This window comes from Microtus ochrogaster, chromosome 7, assembly GCF_000317375.1.
Source record: "Microtus ochrogaster isolate Prairie Vole_2 chromosome 7, MicOch1.0, whole genome shotgun sequence".
Lineage (NCBI taxonomy): Eukaryota > Metazoa > Chordata > Mammalia > Rodentia > Cricetidae > Microtus > Microtus ochrogaster.
Genome location: NC_022014.1, coordinates 46,314,806 through 46,320,805, shown reverse-complemented (window position 1 = coordinate 46,320,805; position 6,000 = coordinate 46,314,806).

Below are 6,000 nucleotides of genomic sequence, written 5' to 3'. Positions count from 1 at the left end.
TGACTCCAAAGATGACCTTGTCCCTCAACAGAGAGGGCATTCCCTTGAGCTCCTAGCCAGGGGAAGAACCAGAGGTCAGAATCAGGTGGGCCATGCAGTTCAAATGCCACATCAGGCATGTCACCTGCAAGCCTTTGTGTCCTCAGGCCAAGCAGGGACATTGGGAACTCAGGTGTGAACTGGAGTTGAGCCAATTCATACTTTAGGTAGGACCAGCGTGTATATATCGGGGGAAGGCATTTTAGGCTATTGCGGTGATAAGGATAATGGCTGGGATGTGGGAAAATGTGGCCCTATTAAGGGGTGACCCAGTCTGTTTGATTTGTGGGGTACAAGGAAGGGGACCTATTCTACTTTCCAGGCCGATCTCAGAGTGCCTGCTTGAGGTACCGGACCCAGGTTCTGCACTTCCTCTTCCTCTGACTTCCTGCTGGGGTGCCATTGGACATGCTCAGATGGGGGTGACCAATGGAAATGGACTCCCGAGGCTGGGCCTACATCCCACCCACACAAATGGCTGTGGATTCCAGATATGCTTAGAAGATCAGAGGTTTTAGCCCCAAACCTGGCTTTATCCTCTGACACAGAGCCTTATTCTACAAGGAGCTGGTCTAATGGTCTCTCAGAGGGGCCAGGGGCTGCTGTAGTGGGTACCATTTTTCCAACTTTGATGGAACTTTGAGTTCTCTGGGGTCTGTGTGACCTTGACCTTGAGGTGTCTAGATCCAGGAAGGGAAGACATTAGGCTGCCCCCATCTCTTTAGATGTGGCGTATAAGTGAGGTGCCTTGTTCTCCCATCACAAACTTCCAGGATCAGTAACAGAGAAGCTGCCCAGCCCCTGAAGCTCTAGGCTGGCGGTTGGGCCAAGACAGCAACCATGTGTGGGGAAGCACAGGTCCGGCCTGGGTGCTGTGGGAAGATAATGGTGGACTCTGGCCTTTGCTTGTAAGTAGAAGCCTGGGCATCTGTGTTTTCCCGCTGCCAGGTAGATGCTTTTCCTCCTACAGCCCAGGTTAGAGAAATACCAGGACAGGATGACAGGATGGCCTATTCTGGAAGAGAGCAGAGATACCTTTTGCCGCCCTTTGTGAATCTTGTCTGGTAGTTTCCCAAGGATACAAAGCTTATGCAAAACTTGTTTTGGAAAACCCAGAAGACTGGGTACCTGATGATTTGAGAATTTGCACTTGGCATTGTAGTTTTGGAAGCTTCCTTCGGGATGCTATGAGCGCATAGAAATCAACAGACTTAATTGTAAACATGGAGAAAAATAAAAATGCCCTGGACAAAGGGAAAGCATTTCAGCCCATTGCGGGTGGACCCCCGAGGGTGCAAAAGGCTAAGTTCATTCTTCAAGTGTCTGTCTCTTTTCAACAGAAAGAACTCAACACTGGTGTGAACCCGACACCCTCGCTGCGACATCCCTGACACCCAGCAGACAGGCACACAGGCCAATCTGATCTAGAGAATCTTTCAGTTGCCACTCTCTCCCCAACAGGGCTCACCTCATCACTCGTCATACACAGGCCAGCCTCTTGAGCCTCTGTCTCTCCTGTTAGATGTTTGGGGATCTTGGGGTTCTATCTCTCCCCCTCCTCCCTCCTTTTCCCTTTTCTTTTCATTTACATTTTCTTTTCTTTTTTTGTCTCTGCAGCTTTAGGCCCTTGCCTGGGGGCTGAGATAATGAGAATGAATGAGGCTGAAGACGATACATTTGGCAGTTTGGGGTCACAGATAAGGTTGTATGGGAATCCTCATAGTCAGTGCTCAGCAAATAAGTCTCAGGTTTTTGGAGACCTGTGTGACTGCTGTCAGTTCGAATCACTGCTCCAGCTCCTCCTCTGTGACGATCCCGAAGTCCGCAAGGGCGTGCACCTTACTCTCTTCATCCCTGCATTATCCCAGCCAAGTTTGGGATAAGGTCGTCAGTAGGAATTATTCCCAAGCTGAATAAACGGGAATAGGAGCTGGCTGAGCTCCAGAATTCATCTCTTCCTGGTCCCTGACTACCACTCAATCTAACAGGTCACTGTGGTACCCCCCATCTTTTCTTCTAGTTACTGTGGTACTCCCATGCTTTCTTCCCTTGAGGTGGACTGTGCTCACAAACTATGAGCCAAAACAAACTCCTCCTTAAGGTGCTTTTATCAGAGCCACGAGAAAAGTAACTAACATATCTAGCCATTTTGATCAGAGACTCTGGGTGATGGGCATTTCTTCAAGCCCCCCATTCCTTTCTCTTCTCAGGGCCCAGAGAGGCCATGGGGGAGACTAAGCCTAACGTGGGAGCATAAAGAGCAGCCAGCCTGAACTTCAGTTTGGCTGGATTGGGAAATGGAGGAGAAGGCACACCTCTTTCTGCACCTGTCAGAGTGACACCAGAGGGAACCCATGTCATGTATCCATGTGCCAAGACTGTCCTCGTTTCCTGTAGTAATAGGAGTGGTAGGGCTGTGTCCCCAGCACCCCAGCTGCCTGGCTAGCTTATGCCCCGAAATAACAACACACAAATTGTATTCATTTAAACACTGCTTGGCCCATTATATCTATCCTCTTCTCGGCTAACTCTTGCACCTGGACTAGCCCATTTCTAATAATCTGTGTAGCATCAGTCTTACCGGGAAAGATTCTAGCCTACTTCTATCCTGGGTCGGAGCTTCATTGCATGTGCCTCAGAGAGCAGAGCTTTCGCCTGGAGTCTCTCTGAGCTCACTTTCTCTTCCTCCCAGCATTCTGTTCTGTTTACTCCTCCCACCTATTTTTAACCTATCAGGGCTAAGCAGTTTCTTTATTGCTTAACCAATGAAATCAATAGATTGATATATGACACTCCCACATCAGTTTTCCTGCAGGCTGACCCTGTCTGCACCATGTCTGCACCCTTGCAGACATGCTCAGTGCTGGAGAGGATGCTGTGTGTGGGATGCCTTAGTGGCTTCCTTGCCACAAACTTCCTGTCAGGTTGATCCTGTGTGGACAAAGGCAAGATCCTGAACAGTGAGGGGAGGCGGGGAGGTGGCATTGTCTGATGGGTCTCTTGACTGAAGGCTTTAGTTCCTGTCAGGACTCCCCTCCCTATGACTCCTCTGCCAGCCTTCTAGAAACTTGACTGTAGTTACTGCTTCCTCCTTAGGCACTATCTGCCTCTTAATTTATTTTTTAAGTAGTATGTTTCTATAGAACTTTTTTGTTTAATTTTTAAGTATGTGTGTGTAGGTATGTGCATGTGAGTGAGGGTAGGTACCTGCAGAGGCCACAAGGGGGCATCAGATTGCCTCAGAGCTGGAATTACAGGCAATTGTGCGCTAACCAACAAGGGTGCCAGGAACCAAACTCTTGAATTCTGTTTGAAACTCAGTCTTCTGCAAGAGCAGTGTGGAGTCTTAGCCACCAAGCATCTCTCCAGCCCCTTCCTCCTGCCTCTTTATCAGGAGCCAGACCTCAGGGCATCTTTTCTGATGTCACCATCAGTTTCCTGCCGTGAGCCCCTCTGCTCTTCTTAATTTACTGCTCAGCTACTCCTTTTTTCTTGACTGGACCATCTGTTTCATGGAAGCTGCATTGTCTCCTTAGCTGGTAGAGCCGTGGGGGCCTATGTCTGGGTCTGGTGCTTACCTGGTGCGCACAGGGTACCTGGTACTTGTGTTAGGTGAAGAAACATATCTATAACGTGCATACAAGTACCCACCCAGCCACATGCAGACAGACTCATAGACAAGGCCTTTGCTGCCTTCACCAGTGTGAACCAGTAGGCCTAGACTTCATTTTTTTAAAAAAATAATATTTTTAATTTATTCTGTAAGAAGTTTATTTATAACATATATAAGATATTTCATAGTTCATATGTAACATATTTCAACTCCTCCTGTACCCTCTATGCCCCTCCAACTTCTTGTTTTCTTCTCAGGTTTTTTAATAACCTGTGGAGTTCAGTTTTGCCACCTGTATGTGAAGGCCATGCCCTGGAGCATTGGTAACCTACAGGGGTGGAAGAAAAATGACCCTCCCTTCCCCAGTAGCCAGCAGTGGCCAATAGCTCCTCAGCTAAGGGTGGGGCCTCATGCACCCCTTCCCCTGCTGGAACGTCACCTTGATTGCGAGCAGGCAGCCACAGCTGCGTGAGTTCTCGACCGCATCCACAGAGTCACTGGGCTGGTACTTTCTTGATTCCTTTCTCTTTCTTAGTGATCAGTTGCAGAAGTCACCAGCCTTCTGTGGTCTAGCCCGAGGAAGCTTACTGGCTTGGGGCTTTGCTTTTCTGCGACAGGGAAAGAGAAATCTTCTGCGAGCAACCCCACTCAAACACCAGGAAATGTGGTTGGCTCCGGTCAGCTGTCACTGAAGCAGGAAGGTCAGGGAGCCTGGGGCTTGCCTGGGAGGCAGAGAGAGGGTCTTCCGCTGACGGAGCTGTTGCTCAGGGTGTTTTACATTGAGGGTATTCTCGGGGTACATTAAGTGGAGGCTCTGGGTTTACTGTGTCAAAGGGGAATGGGATGGCCTGTGGAGCAAAGCAGCTGGACCACTGGCACAAAAGGTTAGGCAGCTGCGCGCCTCCCACCCCCTTAGCTCAGCTCAGCTCAGCTCAGCACAGCCACGGAGAAGCCAAGCATAGATCCAGCGGTCTCCGCGCAGGGATGGCTCCTAGCTTAGCTTCAGCTGAGGAGAGCAGGCGCTGTCTCTCGTTTTTCCCTCTTCTCTCTTCCTTCCTTCTGTTGACGTCTTGCTCGCTTCCTTTCTCTCTTGGTCTGGTTTCTTGAGGAATCTGAAGGAAAGAGGCTCTCAAAGGAGACCATAAAACCTCTCCGAATTCCGGTTGCTATCACACAGGAGAATGTGGAAGCTGATGATAGTCTATGAAAATTCAATAACCCTTGAAATGGGCGCCAGAGTTGCTCTCTGTAAATTAAAATAATGGCTACCAAGGAATTGCCTCTCACCTCTGCTGTGGAGAATGTGGCACCGAAGTGGCTTAGTTAGGTGCCCCCACTTTTGTTTCTAGGAAAAACATCGTCCATTTATCTCCATCAATGGCAAATGCAGGTGGCTGGTGATTGTGTTCAATAACGCCCAGCCAACAAAGCCTCCTCGCCTCTTGCAGTTGGGGACGAGTAAACACAGAAACTCACACCCGATGAGAGGTTGCAGAGACTGAGCCTTGCTCTGATACCAGCCGTTATGCCCATCTAGTGTGATAAGCGGCCCCTGCAGGCCCCTGTGGCCGTGGTGTTGTTAGAAGGTGCAGAAGGGTCCCGGTGGCATCCCCAGGTCTCTGCCCTATCTGATTGGACCTCTTCTCCCCACTAGTCTTCTATGAATCGAAGCTTTGTGGGTGCCTGGGACTCGAGAGGGCATGTTCCTACTCTTAGCTCCTCAGATGCCTGGGCATGGCTGTGTGGATTCTGGAAGGGTGTATCTGCCTGCCTGTCTACCTGTGTATCTCTGTGCATGGATGTACCTATGTTGTGTCAGTGTGCATGTGCATCTGTTTGCATTTTTGTCTATGTGTGTATATCCTTGTAACTCTATGTCTGTTTATATATGTATGTGTTTGTATATCTCTCTCTATATGTGCTTGTGTGTGTATGTGTTTATGTAGTTCTGTATGTTTAAATAACTGTTTATGTATATGTATATATAGGCATTGTATTTAAATAGATACATACACACATATGTAATATTTACATATATACATGTATATAAAAACTGTTTATGTGTATGTACAGCATATGCATGTATATGTATGTTCCTTGTACATATGTGTATATATGTGTATCTGTATGTCTCTGTGCATTTGTGTCTGTGTATTCTTTTGTATCTGTCTCTGTGTCTCTATGTGTGTGTTTGTGCCTACATATGTATATGGTATATATGTGTGTCTATGCTTTAGTGCCAGTGTGTTTCTGTGTATATCTGTGTGCGTTTGTCTTTGTGTCTATATAGTGCCTATGTGTATGCATGTCTGTCTCTGTGTTTATTTGTGCCTTTGTATGTCTGTGTG